The 22,022-nt window shown below is 41.0% G+C and overlaps 1 protein-coding gene across 17 annotated transcripts in view; it reads right to left on the reverse strand.

Moving 5' to 3' along the window:
- HYCC1 (hyccin PI4KA lipid kinase complex subunit 1) overlaps positions 1 to 22,022 on the reverse strand; it is a 177,809-nt gene that overhangs the window by 46,289 nt on the left and 109,498 nt on the right. For 14 of the 17 annotated variants that reach the window (XM_089917731.1, XM_089917730.1, XM_089917729.1 and 11 more), the window contains one exon: positions 1 to 15,402. This exon is cut by the window's left edge. The gene's annotated coding sequence lies outside the window, so the exon portion shown is untranslated. The remainder of the gene's footprint in view (positions 15,403 to 22,022) is intronic. The other 3 variants (XM_089917728.1, XM_089917727.1, XM_089917718.1) reach the window with 2 other exon arrangements.

A 22,022-nucleotide genomic window follows, 5' to 3' on the forward strand; every position in this document is an offset into this window, starting at 1 on the left:
GTTTTAATCATTGACCTAAAAGATGGAACAAAGTTAAACTCCAGAAAGATGCATTTCTCTCAAATGACATGTAATATGCAGAATTTAAAACCAGGATGTCCAAAGTTACACTTTTATGTAGTACAAGTATAACATTTTTTTTTTTTTTTTTGCGGTAGGCGGGCCTCTCACTGTTGTGGCCTCTCCCGTTGCGGAGCACAGGCCCCGGACGCACAGGCTCAGCAGCCATGGCTCACGGGCCCAGCCACTCCGCGGCATGTGGCATCTTCCTGGACCGGGGCACGAACCCGCGTCCCCTGCATCGGCAGGCAGACTCTCAGCCACTGCGCCACCAGGGAAGACCATCATTTTTAATGCAATACAATTATACTTTAAAAAACTGAACAGAATGTTATTTTAAAATCTTAAAACACCAAAAAGTCAAGAAGCCCAGGAGAGAATGTCAGATGAACACTTGGAGAACATGGGAAGCCCAAGAATTAAGCCTAGGTTACCCTGAGGTATCTGCTGATTCAGAAGAAACAACTGTGAAACAGAACTGCAGTTTTAGCAGCCTCAGAAAGTCAGAAGACGGAAGTCTATGCTCACCAAAGACAAAGATAAAAATAGTTCTTACTTTAGGCTGAGCTATAACTCCACCCTTAGGGTAAGTCAGAGTAAACTACAAGTAAGCTAACCATTGCATGGACTTGTAGTCCAGCTTTACCTCATCTGATGACCCAGAAAACCTCAAGCCTTGAGCTTGAATTAAACTGGTTCCAAATGGCAACTGCTCACTATGCATCTGGGAGAAGCATTAAAATCCTCTCTAAAAGAAAATACTATCATCTTAGGCTTCAAAATACTTCTACAATAATTTTATTTTTAATTTGTTTTTTGGTATGTTTAATATTTATTATAATAATTTTAAAACACAATGCCCAGCACACAGTCAAAGATAACCAGTCATATAAGGAAATGAAACACTATGAGCAAAATCTACAATAAATAACATACAATAGAAACAGACCTATTGAGACTTCAGATATTTAAATTACCAGACACAGGCTGTAAAATAATAATGCTTACTCTATTTAAAGAAATAAATGCCAATTCTGACAATCTGAGCAGGGAATTGGAAACTGTAAAACATGATGTGGTCAGTTTGAAAAAGAACTAAAGAGAAATTCTAGGACTGAAAAATATAGCAATAGAGATTAAAATTTAAAATTCAATTGATAGGTTCAATAGGAGGTTATAATTAAAGAAAAATTAGTTAATTGTAGATATGTATGAAGAAAAACCCACAATAAAACACAGAAAGACAAACTGAGGGAAACATGGTAGGAACAAAAATGAAAAAGGAGAAAAAGAAACATATAACAGGCCAGACAAATAGAAAACACAAAATAACATGGTAGATTTAGCGTAAATATATCATAAGCTACCAATAAGTATAAATAAATTAAATGTTCAAATTAGAGGATAAAGAGTGACAAATTGGATTCAAAAATACAGCTAGATGCTATTTACAAGAGACACATTAAAACAAAAGAATAAGAAAGATTGAAGAAAATGACAGATAATTAACTGAAAAGAATCCATGTCACTGAATTGATACAAAAGTAGGCTTTAAGGCAAAAAAAGATTACTGGAAATAAAGAGAATCATTTCATAATGATAAAGCCTTAATTAATCAGGAAGATATAAAAATTCCAATTTTGTATGTACCTAATAACAAGGGCTCAAAATATATGGCTCAAAAATCTGTAGAGTTAAAAGAAGAAATGGACAATCATTGTGGGAGATTTTAACTCACCATCTCCCTCTTGGTAACTGATAGAATAAACAAAAAATATAAATATATAGTAAGAATATACACTTATATATATCTTATATGTTATATATGTGTGTGTGTTCTACGTAAAGGTTACATAAAAACCAGTGTACTTGACAACTTTAGAATACACATGCTTTTTAAGCACATGAAACATTTCTACAAATCAACAAAATGACCAGATAATGGATCTTAGAGCAAATCTTATTTTCAAAATACTGAACCATACAGAGAATGTTCTCTGACTTCAAGGCAATTAAGCTAAAATCAATAAGAAAGAAAATCAGAAATTCCTCATATGTTTGTAAATTAAGGAATTCATTTCTAAATAATCCATAGGTCAAGCTGGCAATCAGAAAGGACATTATAAAATATTTCAAACAGAGTATATCAACTTGTCAGATGCTATTGATACACTGTTTAAAGAGAAATTTATAGTTTAAAATGCATATATTAGAAAAGAAAGGCTGAGTTTAATGAGCTAAGTATCTATAGTAAAAAGTTAGAAAAGGAACAGCAAATTAAACCCAAAGAAAATAGAAGAAAAGCAATAATAAAGGTAAGAGAAGAAATCAATGAACTGGGAAAATGAACATACAATAGAAAAGCTTAATAAAGCCAAAATCTGGCTCTTTGGAAAAAGTAATAAAATAAACTGTGGTTTATTATGCAATGAAATACTACACAGCAATAAAAAGTAGCAACCCAGGGCTGTTTGCAAAAACATGGGATTACATACATAATGTTGAGCAAAAGAAGCAAGATAAAATAGAATATATAAGGTAGAACTTCATTTATGGAAAGTTCAAACTAAACTTGAAATTAACTCAACTATATCATTTAGGGATGCCTACATCAGTGGTGAAACTATAAACAAAAGCAAGGAAGTAAATGCCAGAAAAGTGGGGCTCCTGGCTGCTTCCCTTTGTGAGGAAGGGGTATAATTGAGAAGGACCCTATGAGGGACTTCTTGGGTGCTGGCTACATCCTAGCTTTTGACTTGAGTGGTGGTTTCATGTATTCACTTTATAAGTATTTGTTATAATTGTTCCATATATATATGGATATATATACATGATGCACTTTCCTCTATTTGTGCTAGAGTTTGTAATTCAAAACATTTTTTAACAAAAATATACACACATTTTGCATCAGTTATTTCGAGACATTCTAATTGTCTATTACAGTTCTCTTAACCATTCAAAATATATTAATTTCATTTTGATTCATCTTACCTGTATCGATAAGGCACAGCTTACATAAATCAAAAATCTTGGACTGATGAGGTAGGTCAAAGTTGCTCCTAAAACACATATTTCCAAATGATAAACATTATGAAATAGTAAAAAAAAAAAATTATATATATATGTATTTTTTTTACTATTTCACAATGTTTATCATTTGGAAATATGTGTTTATATTTCTTTAAAGCAAATTTTGCCTGTTAACTCAGAGAAAGTGAAATCCTGTTTGGCATGAGTTTGCTTTCAGACACTAGCCTGGTGCGAAATAAAAACACAGGCAACAGAAAAGCACATGGTTTTGTTCAACAAGTGAGAGGATTCTCAGGGTTACTGCTTTGTTTTCCTTTGATTTATTTGCCATTGAGTGACCACTAGGGAAATATTTAACCATATCCCTTTTCTCGCGTCTAGAGATGGAGTCAGAGAAGTAAGCAAGCCATTGCACTGAGATATGTGCTTTAAAGGAAGTAGCCCAGAGTGTGATGAAGAACATAGAAATGGCAGCCACTCAACCTGGGAAGGCAGAGCAGGGACTTCAAGGGGACGTTACCCCTCAGCAAAATCTGAGGGCCAAGAGGGAGTCACTAGGAAGAAGGTTTGAGGGTGGAGCTAGCTTTCTAGGTCAGGAGAACCATGGGTTCGAAGGTCTGGAGAAAAGAGAAAGCAAACTGCAAACAAGAAAATCCAGAGGCTGGGGTGTAAAGTACCAAGTCAGAGAGAGTAGGAAGTGGGGAGGATGAAGCAAGTGCAGGGGAGATCCCTTCTTTCCAGAAAGAATAGGAAAGAGAGGCCAATCATTAAAGCCACTGGGCTCCTCTGTGGATGCCCAGCTGCAGGGGCCTCATCTCTGCAGGGGCCTTTCAAACACACCCACTACACCTGCTGAGCTGTGGGTCTGTCTCAGCTCTTCACCCAGGAACCCTCTCCTGCTTCCCTCCTGCCCATCTTGACCATCATTCTTTATTCTCACCTTTCTGACACCCTCACCAAAATACCACCTGATCCCCATCTGTGCCAGCCACTGACGTCCCAGTCTTTCTGGTCTCTCGCTGCAACCTCCAGTGTGTCTTAGAGAGCCCTGCTAAAGCCCTTTTCATCAGCTCCCACCACCCTCCACCTACCTGCATTGCTATAACTTCTATACAGGCTACCACCAATTTAAACAACCCTCCTCCAGAATAGCCCTGATATAGTAACAAGAATTCCTTGCTTCCTTCCTTCCGTCCTTCCTTCCTTCCTCCCTTCCTCCCTCCCTCCGTTCCGTCCCTCCTTCCCGCCAGCCCTCTTTTATGTATTCACACATTCAAAATTTAATGAGCATCTACTATCTTTCAGGTATTCTGCCAGGCACTAGAGATAAAGTGGTAAAAAAAAGTTAGGGTTCTCACTCTTCTGTTATCCAGGGATAACAAACAACAGACAATGACTTATAACCTAGTGTGATGGGTTTCCTGTTAGGCGGGGGTGGGTATCACCCAGTCACTCCACAAGCCAGTCATGGAGGAACCATGGCAGGTCACTTAGGAGGCTTTCTGGAACCCAAAGGGCAACAGAAGGCACTGAGGAAGGCTGTCAAAGTTGGACATACCATCTCCTGACACAGGAGCACCACCCAGCCACGAAGCTCAGTGCTGGAAAACTAGTGCCTTGGGTCCTTCACATGTGCAGATATCACCAACCCTGTGGCCTTTCCCCAGGTGCACCTCCACTCTTCACCACCTCAGCAATGCCTGAGGCATCAGCACTTTGCTATCCACATCACAGCCCAGCAATGGACAAATCTTCCAGTGACGGTTACTGCACTGAAGAGCAGGGTCTTTGGCTGGTAGCCCAGTCTGCTCTAGGCCGGCCCTACTGGCCCCCAGCTACTAGCAAGAATTTGTTGCGAGCTGGCCCCTCACATCAGGAATTCTCTGGATTGTTATTCGATCTTCCATCTGGCCCAGTGAGAGGAGAGGTTCTGGCCGGGGGTACATTACTCGCCATTGGCTGATCTCCCTTCAAATACGTTATCACTAAACATAAGTGGGGCCTTAGGCTGCCCACCCTCACACTGTGTTTTTCTCGTCCATTTACTTTCCTGCTTTCCTGATTTCTCTTCTCTCTTGGAACATTTCCCACCCTCACTCTGCGCTGATAGCCTGTTTGCTAAGCCACTAAAGATACAAAAGCAGTGGAAGAGGACTTCCTTCACTTCCCACCATTACACCTTCCCACCTGCCCACACCTGTGGCTCCACCTTTACCTCCTGTTTCTATGGGCGCCCAGCAAAGCCACTCCTCACCACACCTCTCTCTCCCATCCTCCAGGACATTGATCCTTTTTTTTTTTTTAAGTGATGTGCCCTTACTATATTTAAGTTAAAGAGAAATGTTTCAGACTTCCCTGGTGGCATGGTGGTTAAGAATCCGCCTGCCAATTTAGGGGACCCAGGTTCAATCCCTGGTCCAGGAAGATCCCACATGCCACGGAGCAGCTAAGCCCGTGTGCCACAACTACTAAGCCTGCGCTCTAGAGCCCGCGAGCCACAATTACTGAGCCCGCATGCTGCAACTACTGAAGCCTGTGCACTTAGAGCTCCACAACAAGAGAAGCCACCGCAGTGAGAAGCTCGTGCACCACAACCAAGAGTAGCCCCCGCTCGCCACAACTAGAGAAAGCCTGTGCACAGCAATGAAGACCCAGTGCAGCCAAAAATAAATAAATAAGAATGCAAAAAAAGAGAGAAATGTTTCATATAAAACACTGGAGAGAATCACTCAAAATATTTATCCTAAGCGTTAAATCTAAGTTTGGAGGTAGAATAGTCATGTGGCTTCTATCAGCAATGCGACGTCTCCCAGGGGTCACCGCAGGGAGACAGGCAAGCCATAGGCTACAGTGCAGCCCCAATAAGATACTTGAGTCAGGGACCCTGGGAGGGGGGATGGGGTTGGTGCTGGTTGACATAGTAGAGGAAAGGGGGCTCTTGGGCCTGCTCCAAGCCAGCCCTGCCACAGAGCCCTGGTGTAGCAGTCAGTGTCACAGTCAGCCACATCCAGAAGGTACCCAGAAACAGGGGACAGCCAGCCATGATATACCTGAGCACAATGCCAGCCATTAACACCAAATGCTAAATCATCAGACAAATGTGCCATTGTGGTCTTGAGGGACATTTGGACACGCAAAGACCTTCTGGCCCAGGCCAGGCAAGGCTATGACTGCCTCCCAAGGACACATGACTACGGCTCCCAGTGATGGTTAGGTGGCTATTATTGGTTTGGGGATTCATTTTAATCCATCTACAATGAGTGTGCAGCATTCTTTCTAAAAGAAAGCCTACTTTGGGGCCAAGGGCTAGGGAAGAGGACAGGAGGGAACTCTAGTTAGGACTATTACTTGCTCTGATCAGGACTTCCATTTAAACAGCCCAGATGTCGAGATTATCTTATATTGGCCTCACACAGGTTGGGGAGAAAGTAGAAGTTAGAACAATTGCTGAAAGCTTCTGGTTTTCTCTTTATTAAGGCTGATGACTCAGACTGAATTGGGGCTTTTTGCAAGAGGCAAGCACATCTTTCTTACACAAATGAGAGAACATGTAACTTACCTATCACAAAGCCTTGCAAAGAGAGGACGCTAGATCAACTGGCTAAAAATAGGATGAGCGGTAGTATATATTCTATCCTGCTGCCTAATGTCCATCACAATGAGGACAAGCTTTAAGAGCAAACTGTATATTGAAATGTATTATAAAACTTGAAAGTGAAACAAAAGATAGATTTCAAGGATGGTTAGAGTTTCTATTTCACTGGACTAAAGAGACCCTGTCCAGGAAGACAAGAAAGCTAAAGTCTCTTTTGGGCACCATTTACTTTCCTGTTAAACAGCAACAGGATATAGTGAAGAATGAATTTTGGTTCTACTTTCATTTAAAATCATTTCTGTTACCTAGTAAAGCAGAACCATATCCTCTCTAGAGAAAAAGAGCATATGTTTAACAAATGGGAAATAGCTGCCATTTCTCCTTTTTCTTGTTAACAGAACGTCAATCTTGCTCTGGGAGACAGTGCATCCCTAGCCCAGGGGATGAATCACAACTGATGTAAGTCACTTATTGTGATGGCATTTCCCAGACCCCCTGTAGCTAGGATTGTCCTCTGACTGTTCTAGCCACTGAGGTGGAAGGAGAAGTCTCCTGGGGGCTTCTGGGAAAGATTTTGCTTTCTTTTTCTTTTTTTGCCAACATCTATTATTTATTTTTTTTAATTATACACATACTAACAGGGGTGAGATGATATCTCTTTGTGGGTTTTTTTTTTTGAAGTATAGTTGATTTACAATATTTCAGGTATACAGCAAAGTGATTCAGCTACATATATATATATGTATATATATATATTCTTTCTCAGATTCTTTTCCATTATAGCTTATTATAAGATACTGAATATAGTTCCCTGTGCTACTCAGTAGGTCCTTGCTGTTTATCTACCTTCTATTTAGTAGTGTGTATCTGTTTATCTCAAATTCCAAATTTATCCCTCCCCCCAACCCCAAGATTTTGCTTTCTGATAAAAGAAGCAAGTGCAAGAGGAGAGCTTGCTTTTGCTCTTCCCCACCCACTGCTTTGCCTTTGACTGTGGCTGTGATGTCTAGAGCTGTAGCAGCGGCCTCGCAGTCATAAACTGACACTGTCAGAAGCCAGTGGGCTGAGGGCGACAAGGCAGATGGGAAGAACAGCCGGGGCCTTGAAGGCATCACTCAATTGCTGAAACAACCCTGACTGGATAACTTGTACACTTCTTGTTTAGTAAGTAATGAAGGTTCTTTGAGATTCAGACCTTGCCAGTTGAGTTTTCTTTTGCTTGCAGCCAGAAACATTTCCAACTGATACACAGACCTCTAATGACTGGTTCAATGACTGCCCATATACCCAGTATCGAAATTTCACTATTGCTAATGTGTACCATATTTGCTTTATCTCTGTGTGTATGTGTATTTTCAATATATGTTGAAATTAAGTTGTCGATATCATAACTTACCCCTTCAGCACCTATCTCCTAAAAGTAGTCACATTTCCTTTCATGACTACAAGGCCATTCTCTCTCCTAAAAATATTACTAATTCTCTGATAGTATCTGAGAGCTAGTCCATATTCAGTTTCCTTTATTATCCCCCAAACATCTTTTTGTAGTTGGCAAAAACTTCCATTTAAATGGTACAAATGGGACTTGGGGTTTTGTTTTACTTTTTCTTCTTCTTTGAATCAAAAAGAAAGATCGGGACTTCCCTCATGGTGCACTGGTTAACAATCTGCCTGCCAATGCAGGGGACACACATTCAAGCCCTGGTCCAGGAAGATACCACATGCCGCAGAGCAACTAAGCCCGTGTGCCACAATTACTGAAGCCTGTGCACCTAGAGTCTGTGCTCCGCAACAAGAAACAATGAGAAGCCCGCGCACCGCAACGAAGCATAGCCCCCGCTCATCTCAACTAGAGAAAGCCCGCGTGCAGCAACGAAGACCCAATGCAGCCAAAAATAAATAATTAATTTTTTAAAAAGATTAATTTAAAATATATATATAAAAAATAAATTAAAAAAAAAAAAAGAAAGGTTCATCACCCCCTCCTCCTGCCACGACAGAGTTTCATTCTTCAGCCCGTGATAGCTTCTGAGCTCAGGAGAGCCTGGCAAGACTTGAATAAAGCTTTGGAATTAAGACTGTAACAAATCACCTCAGCCATACATCCTTAAGAAGCGTTGTAAGAATTCCCATTTGGAAACTTATTTGGGCTTGGGTTCCTGGTTCCTAATGTTCTTATTGATCAGACTTTGAGTCAAAGGACTATGGACACGAGTGTGGAGTCAAGCTCTCTGTGCGGCAGGCTGCTCTGATTTGGGGACCTAACTTTATCCCCCTCCCCAAATGACCCTCCACATCCCACTCCACAATTTACATGTAACAGTGGGACAAAATGAACAGGGGATGGCATTTTTTACCCCCAGTTGTAGTAATTACAATACTAATTGTGTATTTGAACTACTCAACCTCCTTTATAGTCGACACTCCTTATAAACATAATTAGGAAAAAATTCAGATGCACCCACACTCTGAGAGAGATGGGTAAACAAAGCTAATTGTTTTGTGACATGGAAATTAATGAAATCAACAGTGGTTTTTGCAGAACATTGTTGCGTAAAGGACAAATGCTGCTTGATTACCTTTGTTTATTTTTTTTAACCTCCAATTTTACTTAATTAAAACCATTATGGGAGATTGGTTCAAGATGGCAGAGTAGAAGGACGTGCACTCACTCCCTCTTGCAAGAGCACCGGAATCACAACTAACTGCTGAACAATCATCAACAGGAAGACACTGGAACTCACCAAATAAGGTACCCCACATCCAAAGACAAAAGAGAAGCCACAGTGAGATGGTAAGAGGGGCGCAATCACAATAAAATGGAATCCCATAATTGTTGGGTGGGTGATTCACAAACTGGAGAACACTTATACCACAGTAGTCCACCCACTAGAGTGAAGGTTCTGAGCCCCACATCAGGCTTCCTGGGGGAGCATGGGGGTCTGGCAATGGGAGAAGGAATTCCTAGAGAATCAGACTTTGAAGCCTAGTGGGATTTGGTTGCAGAACTTCGACAGGACTGGGGGAAACAGAGATTCCACTCTTGGAGGGCACACGCAAAGTAGTGTGTGCATCGGGACCCAGGGGAAGGAGCAGTGACTCCATAGGACACTGAACTAGACCTATCTGCTAGTGTTGGAGGGTCCCCTGCAGAGGTGGGGGGTGGCTGTGGCTCACTGTGAGGAAAAGGACACTGGCAGCAAAAGTTCTGGGAAGTACTCCTTGTTGTAAGCCCTCCCAGAGTCCGCCATTAGCCTCACCAAAGAGCCCAGGTAGGCTCCAGTGTTGGGTAGCCTCGGGTCAAACAACCAACAGGGAGGGAACCCAGCCCCACCCATGAGCAGTCAAGCAGATTAAAGTTTTACTGAGCTCTGCCCAGCAGAGCAACACCCAGCTCTACCCACCACCAGTCCCCACATCAGGAAACTTGCACAAGCCTCTTAGATAGCCTCATCCACCAGAGGGCAGACAGCAGAAGCAAGAAGAACTACAGTCCTGCAACCTGTGGAACAAAAACCACATCCACAGAAAGAGAGACAAGATGAAAAGGCACAGGGCTATGTACCAGATAAAGGAACAAGGTAAAACCCCAGAAAAACAACTAAATGAAGTGGAGAGAAGCAACCTTCCAGAAAAAGAATTCAGAATAATGATAGCAAAGATGATCCAGGACCTCAGAAAAAGAATGGAGGCAAAGATCAAGAAGATGCAAGAAATGTTTAACAAAGACCTAGAAGAATTAAAGAACAAACAAACAGAGATGAACAATACAATAACTTAAATGAAAAATACAATAGAAGGAATCAATAGCACAATAACTGGGGCAGAAGAACAGATAAGTGACCTGGAAGACTGAATGGTGGAATTCACTGCCATGGAACAGAATAAAGAAAAAAGAATGAAAAGAAATGTAGACAGCTTAAGAGACCTCTGGAACAACATTAAACACAACAACATTTGCATTATAGGAGTCCCAGAAGGAGAAGAGAGAGAGAAAGGACCCGAGAAAATATTTGGAGAGATTATAGTCGAAAACTTCCCTAACATGGGAAAGGAAATAGCCACCCAAGCCCAGGAAGTGCAGAGAGTCCCAGGCAGGATAAACCCAAGGAGAAACACACTGAGACACATAGTAATTAAATTGACAAAAATTAAAGACAAAGAAAAATTATTGAAAGCAACAAGGGAAAAATGACAAATAATATACAAGGGAACTCCCATAAGGTTAACAGCTGATTTCTCAGCAGAAACTCTACAAGCCAGAAGGGAGTGCCATGATATATTTAAAGTGATGAAAGGGAAGAACCTACAACCAAGATTACTCTACCAGCAAGGATCTCATTCAGATTCGACGGAGAAATCAAAAGCTTTACAGGGAAGCAAATGCTAAGAGAATTCAGCACCACCAAACCATCTCTACAAGAAATGCTAAAGGAACTTCTCTAAATGGGAAACACAAGAGAAGAAAAGCACCTATAAAAACAAGCCCATAACAATTAAGAAAATGGTCATAGGAACATACATATCGATAATTACCTTCAACGTGAATGGATTAAATGCTCCAACCAAAAGATACAGGTTCGCTGAATGGATACAAAAACAACACCCATATATATGCTGTCTACAAGACACCCACTTCAGACCTAGGGACACATACAGACTGAAAGTGAGGGGATGGAAAAAGATATTCCATGCAAATGGAAGTCAAAAAGAAAGCTGGAGTAGCAATACTCATATCAGATAAAATAGACTTTAAAATAAAGAATGTTACAAGAGAAAGGAGGGTCACTACATAATGATCAAGGGATCAATCCAAAAAGAAGATATAACAATTATAAATATATATGCACCCAACACAGGAGCACCTCAATACATAAGGCAACTGCTAACAGCTATAAAAGAGGAAATCGACAGTAACACAAAAATAGTGGGGGACCTTAACACCTCACTTACACCAATGGAGAGATCATCCAAAATGAAAATTAATAAGGAAACACAAGCTTTAAATGACACAATAGACCAGCTAGATTTAATTGATATTTATAGGACATTCCATCCAAAAACAGCAGATTACACTTTCTTCTCAAGTGCACATGGAATGTTCTCCAGGGTAGATCACATCTTGGGTCACAAATCAAACTTCAGTAAATTTAAGAAAATTGAAATCATATCAAGCATCTTTTCTGACCACAATGCTATGAGATTATAAATGAATTACAGGGAAAAAAGCATCACAAACACATGGAGGCTAAACAATACGTTACTAAATAACCAAGAGATCACTGAAGAAATCAAAGAGGAAATGAAAAACTACCTAGAGACAAATTACAATGAAAACATGATGATCGAAAACCTATGGGAGGCAGCAAAAGCAGTTCTAAGAGGGAAGTTCATAGCAACACAAGCCTACCTCAAGAAACAAGAAAAATCTCAAATAAACAATCTAACCTTACACCTAAAGGAACTAGAGAAAGAAGAACAAACAAAACCCAAAGTTAGCAGAAGGAAAGAAATCATAAAGATCAGAGCAGAAGTAAATGAAATAGAAACAAAGAAAATAATACCAAAGATCAATAAAACTAAAAGCTTGTTCTCTGAGAAGATAAACAAAATTGATAAACCATTAGCCAGACTCATTAAGAAAAAGAGGGAGAGGACTCAAATCAGTAAAGTTAGAAACGGAAAAGGAGAAGTTACAACAGACACCACAGAATACAAACCATCCTGAGAGACTACTACAAGCAACTCTGTGCCAATAAATTGGACAGCCTGGAAGAAATGGACAAATTCTTAGAAAGGTATAACCTTCCAAGACTGAACCAGGAAGAAATAGAAAATATGAACAGACAAATCACAAGTAATAAAATTGCAACTGTGATTAAAAATCTTCCAACAAAAAAAAGTCCAGGACCAGATGGCTTCACAGGTGAATTGTATCAAACATTTAGAGAAGACCTAACACCGATCCTTCTCAAATTCTTCCAAAAGATTACAGAGGAAGGAACACTCCCAGACTCATTCTATGAGGCCATCATCACCCTGATACCAAAATCAGACAAAGACACTACAAAAAAGGAAAATTACAGACCAGTATCACTAATGAATATAGATGCAAAAATACTAGCAAACAGAATCCAACAACACATTAAAAGGATCATACACCATGATCAAGTGGGATTTATCCCAGGGATGCAAGAATTCTTCAATATACGCAAATCAATCAATGTGATACACCATATTAACAAATTGAAGAAGAAAAACCATATGATCATCTCAATAGATGCAGAAAACGCTTTTGACAAAATTCAACACCGATTTATGATAAAAACCCTCCAGAAAGTGGGCATAGAGGGAACCTGCCTCAACATAATAAAGGCCATATATGACAAACCCACAGCAAACATCATTCTCAATGGTGAAAAACTGAAAGCATTTCCTCTAAGATCAGGAACAAGACAAGGATATCCACTCTCGCCATTATTATTCAACATAGTTTTGGAAGTCCTAGCCACGGCAATCAGAGAAGTAAAAGAAATAAAAAGAATACAAATTGGAAAAAAAGTAAAACTGTCACTGTTTGCAGATGACATGATACTATACATGGAGAAAGACACCACCAGAAAACTACTAGAGCTAATCAATGAATTTGGTAAAGTTGCGGGAAACAAAATTAATGCCCAGAAACCTCTTGCATTCCTATACACTAATGATGAAAAATCTGAAAGAGAAATTAGGGAAATACTCCCATTTACCATTGCAACAAAAAGAATAAAATACCTAGGAATAAACCTACTTAGGGAGACAAAAGACCTGTATGCAGAAAACTATAAGACACTGATGAAAGAAATTAAAGATGATACAAACAGATGGAGAGATATACCATATCCTTGGATTGGAAGAATCAACATTGTGAAAATGACTATACTACCCAAAGCAATCTACAGATTCAATGCAATCCCTATCAAATTACCAATGGCATTTTTTACAGAACTAGAACAAAAAAATCTTAAAGTATTTATGGAGACACAAAAGACCCCAAATAGCCAAAGCAGTCTTGAGGGAAAAAAAAGGAGATGGAGGAATCAGACTCCCTGACTTCAGACTATACTACAAAGCTACAGTAATCAAGACAATATGGTACTGGCACAAAAACAGAAATACAGATCAATGGAACAGGCTAGGAAACCCAGAGATAAACCCACACACCTATGGTCAACTAATCTATGACAAAGGAGGCAAGGATATACAATGGAGAAAAGCCAGTCTCTTCAGTAAGTGGTGCTGGGAGAACTGGACAGCTACATGTAAAAGAATGAAATTAGAACACTCCCTAACACCACACACAAAACTAAACTCAAAATGGATTAGAGACCTAAATGTAAGACCGGACACTATAAAACTCTTAGAGGAAAACATAAGAAGAACCCTCTTTGACATAAATCACAGCAAGATCTTTTTTGATCCACCTCCTAGAGTAATGGAAATAAAAATAAACAAATGGGACCTAATGATACTTAAAAGCTTTTGCGCAGCAAAGGAAACCATAAACAAGACCAAAAGACAACCCTCAGAATGGGAGAAAATATTTGCAAACGAATCAATGGACAAAGGATGAATCTCCAAAATATATAAACAGTTCATGCAGCTCAATATTAAAAAGATAAATAACCCAATCAAAAACTGGGCAGAAGACCTAAATAGACATTTCTCCAAAGAATACATACAGTTGGCCAAGAAGCACATGAAAAAGCTGCTCAACATCACTAATTTTTAGAGAAATGCAAATGAGAACTACAGTGACGTATAACTTCACACCAGTTAGAATGGGCATCATGAGAAAATCTACAAACAACAAATGCTGGAGAGGGTGTGGAGAAAAGGGAACACTCTTGCACTGTTGGTGGGAATGTAAATTGATACAGCCACTATGGAGAACAGTATGGAGGTTTGTTAAAAAACTAAAAATAGAATTACCATATGATCTAGCAATCCCACTACTGCACATATACCCAGAGAAAACCATAATTCAAAAACATACATGTACCCCAATGTTCACTGCAGCACTATTTACAATAGCCAGGTCATGGAAACAACCTAAATGCCCATTGACAGACGAATAGATAAAGAAGATGTGGTACATATATACAATGGAATATTAGCCATAAAAAGGAACGAAATTGGGTCATTTGTAGAGACGTGGATGGATCTAGAGACTGTCATACAGAGTGAAGTAAGCCAGAAAGAGAAAAACAAATATCATATACTAACGCATATATATGGAACCTAGAAAAATGGTACAGATGAACCGGTTTGCAGGGCAGAAATAGAGACAAAGATGTAGAGAACAAACGTGTAAACACCAGTGGGGGAAAGTGGCAGGGCGGGGTGGTGGTGTGATGAATTGGGAGACTGGGATTGACATATATACACTAATATGTATAAAATGGATAACTAATAAGAACCTGCTGTATATATATTTTTAAAAAGCGATTATGCTGAGAAGAACTTGACAGCTTCATATCACTGATGTCAATGCGGCAGTATTGCCTCCGCAGGGGCAATGTGCCCCCTTTCTCAAGTAGAGCTTACTAGAATATGTGTAACTGGAGACTTACCTAAACGACTCTTCTCTCTCTTCATCTGCCTGGTGCTTGCGGTTCTAGTCCCTTTCTCCTCATTTCCAGAATTTTCGGTGTCATTTAATTCTCCCACCATTACTACATGTTGGGAGAAAACGATTTCAAATAATGAAAAATAATTTTAACTTTATGTTAATTTTAACATAAAGTGGTAGAAGTCAATGTGTTTTAACTTAATTTTAACTTAATTCCATTGGATTCCTCAAAAGACATTAATATTTCATTCATTTTAACTGCAGAAAGTTAATTGTATGATCTGTTAGAAGGGCCTTATTACATATGAATAAAGTCATAGCAATTGCTTGTGAAAGTTAGAGGTTTATTATTAATGCTCAAAACCCATTATTCTGGGGGAAACATTCAGCCAGCTCTAATCAGAGACTCACAAACTTATCGCACCCGAAAAATGGTTAAAGATATGTTTTGACTAAATTATCTGTATCACCATTCAACCCAGGAACAATGGTGTAAGTAGTTTCTCCCTCTTTAACATGTTATTTTTCCAACTTTTTCAAAAGGGCACATTTCTTAAGCTTGAAATAACTAACGCAAGTCATAAATAAAAGCTTTGTTATGTTTTCACAAACATATCCCCAAGAAACAAATGCTTGCTTCTGCTAATGACTATTTTACCTCTAAAAGGAGTGAAAGCAAGGAATTTCTAAAATTTTAACATTCTGCTTACCGAACATAGACAACAGGAATGTTTGGATGCCCCCACTGGACTCCCAGAGACCGTGTAGAAAGGATGAATCACAAAGCAGTGCCGTGAACAGCTTGGGAACCACATCCGGGCATTGCTACCATGGGCCACTTTGTGCAGAAAGTGTTAGACATGCAAATGTTTCCTGTGGGCTGTGGAAAGAGAGGCCAGCAGTTTCTGCCACCCGTGACCTCCGAGCACAGTGTGCTCTGACAAGGCCCTTCTGGGGCTGTAGCGTGCTGCACCTTGCCTCTCCTGCCTCAGCCTGGGCAAGGACAAGAGATGTCCAAAACACCCCTGTCGTAGAAAAACCTAGGACACACGCAGGAACATTCGTTAAGATTCTTTTTTGTTTTGATGTTTGTTTTGTTTTGATTTTGCTTTTGGAGGGGGGGGGTTTGGCCAAACCACATGGCATATGGGATCTTAGTTCCCCAACCAGAGACGGAACCTGTGCCGCTGCAGTGGAAGCGCGGAGTCCTAACCACTGGACCGCCAAGGAATTCCATCGTTAAGATTCTTAAAGAAGACAGTTTGACTTTGTGCTTGGAAATATATCAGAAATCACTTAGAGGCAAACAAGAGCTGGCCCTCTGCAGAGTTGAGCAGCCACCCGTCTCCAGATGCCTCCATGCTTAAAGTGCTCTCTTGGGGCTGGGGCTTTCCAGGCCTTTCCAGGCAAGGCTGCCCAGCATCTTTCTCTTTCTCCCTCCAGGCTTTGAACCACTGATGCTCACCTGTGGTGTCTCATTCTCTCGGCAAACCGTGCTGGCTGGGCCCTGCACACATGAATCCTAGGAAGGGTTAATGGCAAGCCCAAGTTTGGGGATGGTCCTCTTGGATTGACTGACCCTCTTTCCAAGAGCGATGCCAACTTAACCAAAAGGATTCCATTTATAATGGGAATTTCAGGACTCAGTATTTTTTCTTGGGTTGAGGAGGGTGGGATCAGGGATGTTTCTTGTTCTTTGGTTCAGAATGGGTAACATTTAGTAGCAGCTGTGGCCCAGCAAAACCTCTTTTTTGTTATTTCTGTCCCAAGAACTTAGAGCAGCGTTCCCCAACCCCTGGACCATGGACCCGTACCGGTGCGCGGCCTTTTAGGAACCGGGCGGCACAGCAGGAGGTGAGCGGCGGGCCAGCGAGCGAAGCTTCACCCCATTGCTCCCCATCGCTCGCATTACCGCCTGAACCATCCCCCACCCCCCACCCCCATCCATGGAAAACCTGTCTTCCACGAAACCGGTCTCTGGTGCCAAAAAGGTTGGGGACCTCTACCTTAGAGCACTGAGTAAAAAAATCCTTCAGATCCTCCTGATTCACTTCAGTAATGACCTATAATACTTCTCTCAGACAAGCTCAGATTCTTGGGACCATCTCCCTGTTTAGTCCATACATCTTGTTTGCAGTGACTGGCAGAGAGTTAGTTGAGAAGTCTACGATAACAAAGCTTTTACTGTATAAATGTTCTACCAAAGAAAACCAAAAAGATATCATAAAGCATTCAATCTGACACATTCCAGATAAATTATTCAAATTTTGCTGCAAATGCTTCAGCCTAAAATAAATGGCTTTGTGTGCAGAACTGTGTATGATACCGCACATTTGTCAGAACTCCTTCCCCTTCCAAAAGTGCTGTTGCCCTGGTAACTGGGGAGCTTGGCAGAGCTAAGAGATCCTGCTGGCGGCAGGGGTAACATAAACCCCATGAGGGCAGGGTTCACGTCCGTTATATTCACCGCCCTCTCTCAGGTCCCAGATACAGGGCCAGGCACAGAGAGGGCACTCGAGACATGAGCCCACTTGCTGTATTTACAAGTGTAAGAATATGGCAATAGCATCAGGCCCTGAGCTTGTAGGGCAAAGAATAAAAAGGACAGGTCACCACTTCATCTTTCATGTATGCATGTGTGACATCACATGGATGAAAAACGAGCAGGAGTTGTTCTTTTCAAAAGGAAAATATTCCCAAAATATATGGAAATAGTAACAGAACTTTGAGACCATAGGTGGCTTCCCTGAGCAAGATTTGGCAGGAATCAAAAAAGCCAATTTAGCACTCTAGGCAGAAACTTGATGGTACTTGGGAATGCGAGGAGAATTTTACGGTACCTCATCAAGTGGCATACACACACACACACACACACACACATTATATTACAGATGTATATATACACATGAATAAACATACATAGTATATATATAAGTATATGTTTGTGTATTTCTATCAAAGATCCCTGTGCTCTACCTCAAACTTTCCATGATGAAATGAGATACTTTGGTCATCAACAGAGAAATAATAAAATAATTCCCAAAGTTTGGGGAGAAGGGGAGGCTGGGGAGAAAACTGTTCCATATTTAGCATAAGACGACCGGCTTCCTAAAAAGTATCTTTCTCTACATAAACTACAAAAATCATTTCAAAATTTACCACTTTATGCTTTCCACACCTTTAACAAAACTGACATATCCAAAGTCAGTATTGGAAGAGAAAAGGGATTATTTACTCACCCCCAGAGGAGCAGCATTTCTCTCTTTTAAAAGATGTTTCTACTTGGTGGTGGTGGTTTAAGAGGAACGGGTAAGTGGGAATCACAGGGAGATGGGTTTTTACTCTCCAAAGGAGAATACTTTCTCCCTCACCGTACATTGCCAGTAGAATGATGCACTTGATTTAGTGCCCCAGCGGCAACTGAACCCTTAAATTAAAGGCTCAAAGGAGTTCAAGGAAGAAGCGATGGGGAACCAGATTAGACAGAAGGTCTCTCCAAAAACATACACATTTAGTTTAGACCAGTCGTATTTTCCAACCCAAAGCACTCTTCCTACAGGCTCTGGCGGTCAGCATCCTTCCAAGCACAGGAAATGCTGACATCTGTGCGCAAGCACATCTGCAGGAGTCACACTGCCTGGGCTCAGACCCAGGCTCCACCCACCAGCCATGTGGCTGCAGTCAGGGTCACTGATTTCTTCAAGCCTCCGTTTCTCAGCTCTAACATGGGCATAACAATAGTATATACCTCACAAAGTGGTTAGGAAGATGAAACAAGGATGACGACGCATGAAGGGTCTTAGGAGAGGGTCTGGGATGAAGTTAGTGCTCAAAAAACACAGCTATTGTCATTCTGATTGGCAGTATTGCATATTCAGTTATTATTATTATCAGGAACAGCAGCATTGTTATACTCAAGGAGTTTGGTCTGACTGAAGGTGAAAGTGTGAAATGGTGATCAATATGAGGGAGAAGGTGTAACTGAACCAAAACCTGGGTCAGCTGGCCCGCACATGCAGTAAAGTCAATCTACTGGCACCAGGTTGTGGTGAGGGAAAGGGCAGTGTTTATCGCAGGGCACCAAGCAAGGAGTCCAGGTAGCAAGTGCTCAAAAAGCCCAAACTCCGCCAGAAGGCTTTCGGGGAAAAGTTTTTAAAGACAGGGAGAGGGAGAGGGTTGCAGGGTGCGTGATCAGCTTGTGGACATTCTTCTGATTGGTTGGTGGTGAGGTAATGGGGAGTCAACACCATCAACCTTCTGGTTCCAACCGGTCTTGGCTCTTCGTGCTTGTGGGCAGCGTGCAGTTAATTTCTTCCACCTGGTGGGGGTTTCAGTATATGCAAAACAGCTCAAAGGATTTGGCTCAGAATATTATCTATGGCCTTTGAGGAGGAACTAAAGGTCCTCGACTTTGTTTAACGGCTAAATTATTATTTTGTCTTGCTTGAGTGTTTTCCTTTGCTTCTGCATTTTCTCACTTCTTTAATTAAATATATTCTTTGGAACTCTGGGAAGGCCTAGGAGGCTAAAGTTTTTCTACAAACAAGAGGCAGGTAGAGGACATGTGCCAGGGGCGGGGGCAGGGGTGGGATGGGGGTGGTGTCCGGCTGTCCCAAGGAGGCCCCATAGGGTCCTGCTGAGTTATAAAGGCAACAAGTAATTTGGGGGAAGATAAAAATTAAACCCACAAACACACTCTCACTCCTTTCCCTCTGTGCCAGACTGTCAGCCCCTACAGCTTTGAGATTAATCTAGGTATTGCCCTGAGATTAAGGTAACAAGCTGAGTTCCTCCATGCATGATCCATAGTGATAGACACAAAGCCATCAGAGTGACACAGAGCACAATAAAAAGGTAGTTTTACTCTTTTAAACTAATTCTTAAATAATTAATGCATAAGTAGATTCTCCTCATAAAAATACAAACAATACAGATAAGGACAAACTCTCCCTTGACCACTATCCCCAATTCTAGAGCCCTCCCCAGAGGTAAGCACTGTTATCAGGGTGGAATGCATCCTCAGACTTTGTCCATAGAAAATGTACACTATTCATTTTGGTTCACATAAATGGACTCTCTGTACTACTGATATTTGGCAACTGCTGTTTTAATTCATGAGTGTCTGGAATGTTGCCATATTTGTATATATAAACAGTTCTTTTCAATGTGTGTCTATTCCCAGTAACTGAGTGGATAGCTTTCACAGGGCTGACGAGATTCCATCCCTTGCCCCCTTCTGTCTTTTGCAGAAGCAGTTACCTCGTGGGAGGAAATGTCACTGGCTTGAGAGTTTGGAGATGTGTTCTTTGGTTCTACCACTTCTGACTAGAAGTAGACCTAGAGAACTCAGTTCCCTTATCTATTAAACAAGAGAACTGGATCACACAGTTCTGGTACAGCTACAATAATCCATGTTTTGGGTATTGAAACAGAAAAGCTGTTCCTCAGAATGAGGAAAGTTGTGGGAGTGGGCAAAAGCTGATGATTTCTAAAGAAGTTCTTCCTGCAAAGAGGTGAATGCTTTCCACAAAGTTCAGCCCACTTACAAACTAAAGTCTGGTTTACCTCATTCTTTTAATGTTCGCAAACTATTCAATAGTATGTGGGCTTTATTTGAAAATCACGAGAGTCGAGATATTTTTGAGTAGCCACAGATACAGAAATTCTTCTGGTGGAATTTAGTTGAAAATATTTGCATCTGGGCTGTTTACTGGGTAGGGAATTAGGATGTTAGAGGGCAGATTTGGATGAAAGCTAAAAGGGAGAGATTTCAGTGCCCTAAAAAGGTTCATTCAATTGAATGAACACCCACTGTGTCCAGTGGTGAGGACAGTAAAATAAAAACCAAGACCGTTAGATTTTGTACTTCCAAAATCTTCGCCATTGTCTGTTCTCTACCCAAAAGATGTCTGTATACTGGAGTAGTTCTCTTGTTCCCAGTCCATTACCCAGGTACTTTGCTACTGGAGATTTCAGACGAAACCTTGAAGAACTATTTGTCAGCATGGCTTTTTAACAAGCTTCCCTTCAACCCCACCATTAATGTTTTAATCAGTAAAAGAGAGAGAGGTAACATTTTCATGGCTCTTATTTATTACTCTTTATTATCTTATGTGGAATATATTTAAAATTACCATTACCGACACCAAAAAGAAATATTCTTTCACCAGAAAACAGGGAACTATTATGCTGTGGATGAGCAGTGATAAAATTTGGAGTGTGTGGGGAGGTTGAATGTGAAGTTTGCCATATGGCGTGAGGGGGAGGGGAAGACCCCAGCAAACCATCACCTACCTTCTTTCCTTTACAAACCATCACCTACTTTCTTTCCTTTACCCTCCGAACTGCAGTAGGTGGCAAAGACTTGGGGAGTCCATAGCATGACTGCCCACACCCCCTGTTGCTGAGCCCTCAGGAAAGCTAGGTTCTGCCCGTTTGTCCCACACCACCACATTCTGTTGGACCAGTTCACACCCCCAACCACATTCCCACTCCCTAAATGTAGTCCCAGGGCTCCAAGGTTGAGGGGCTCCAGAACTGATTTCTTATTTCCCTCCCAGGATCAGCCCTGTCTATGGAGTTAGAGATACAAGCTCAGAACATCTCAACCCCAGCTGGCTCTCCAGTTGACTAAAGAGGTCAATTCTTAGCCTCCAGTGCTTAGACTCCCTGCCTGCCTGTGTCCAACACAGTTATGGTAAAGTGGGTATTGGAAAACCCTAG

Source organism: Delphinapterus leucas, chromosome 9 (genome assembly GCF_059928025.1).
Source record: "Delphinapterus leucas isolate spDelLeu-1000000601 "Yukka" chromosome 9, BTC_Dleu_Yukka2, whole genome shotgun sequence".
Taxonomy (NCBI): Eukaryota; Metazoa; Chordata; class Mammalia; order Artiodactyla; family Monodontidae; genus Delphinapterus; species Delphinapterus leucas.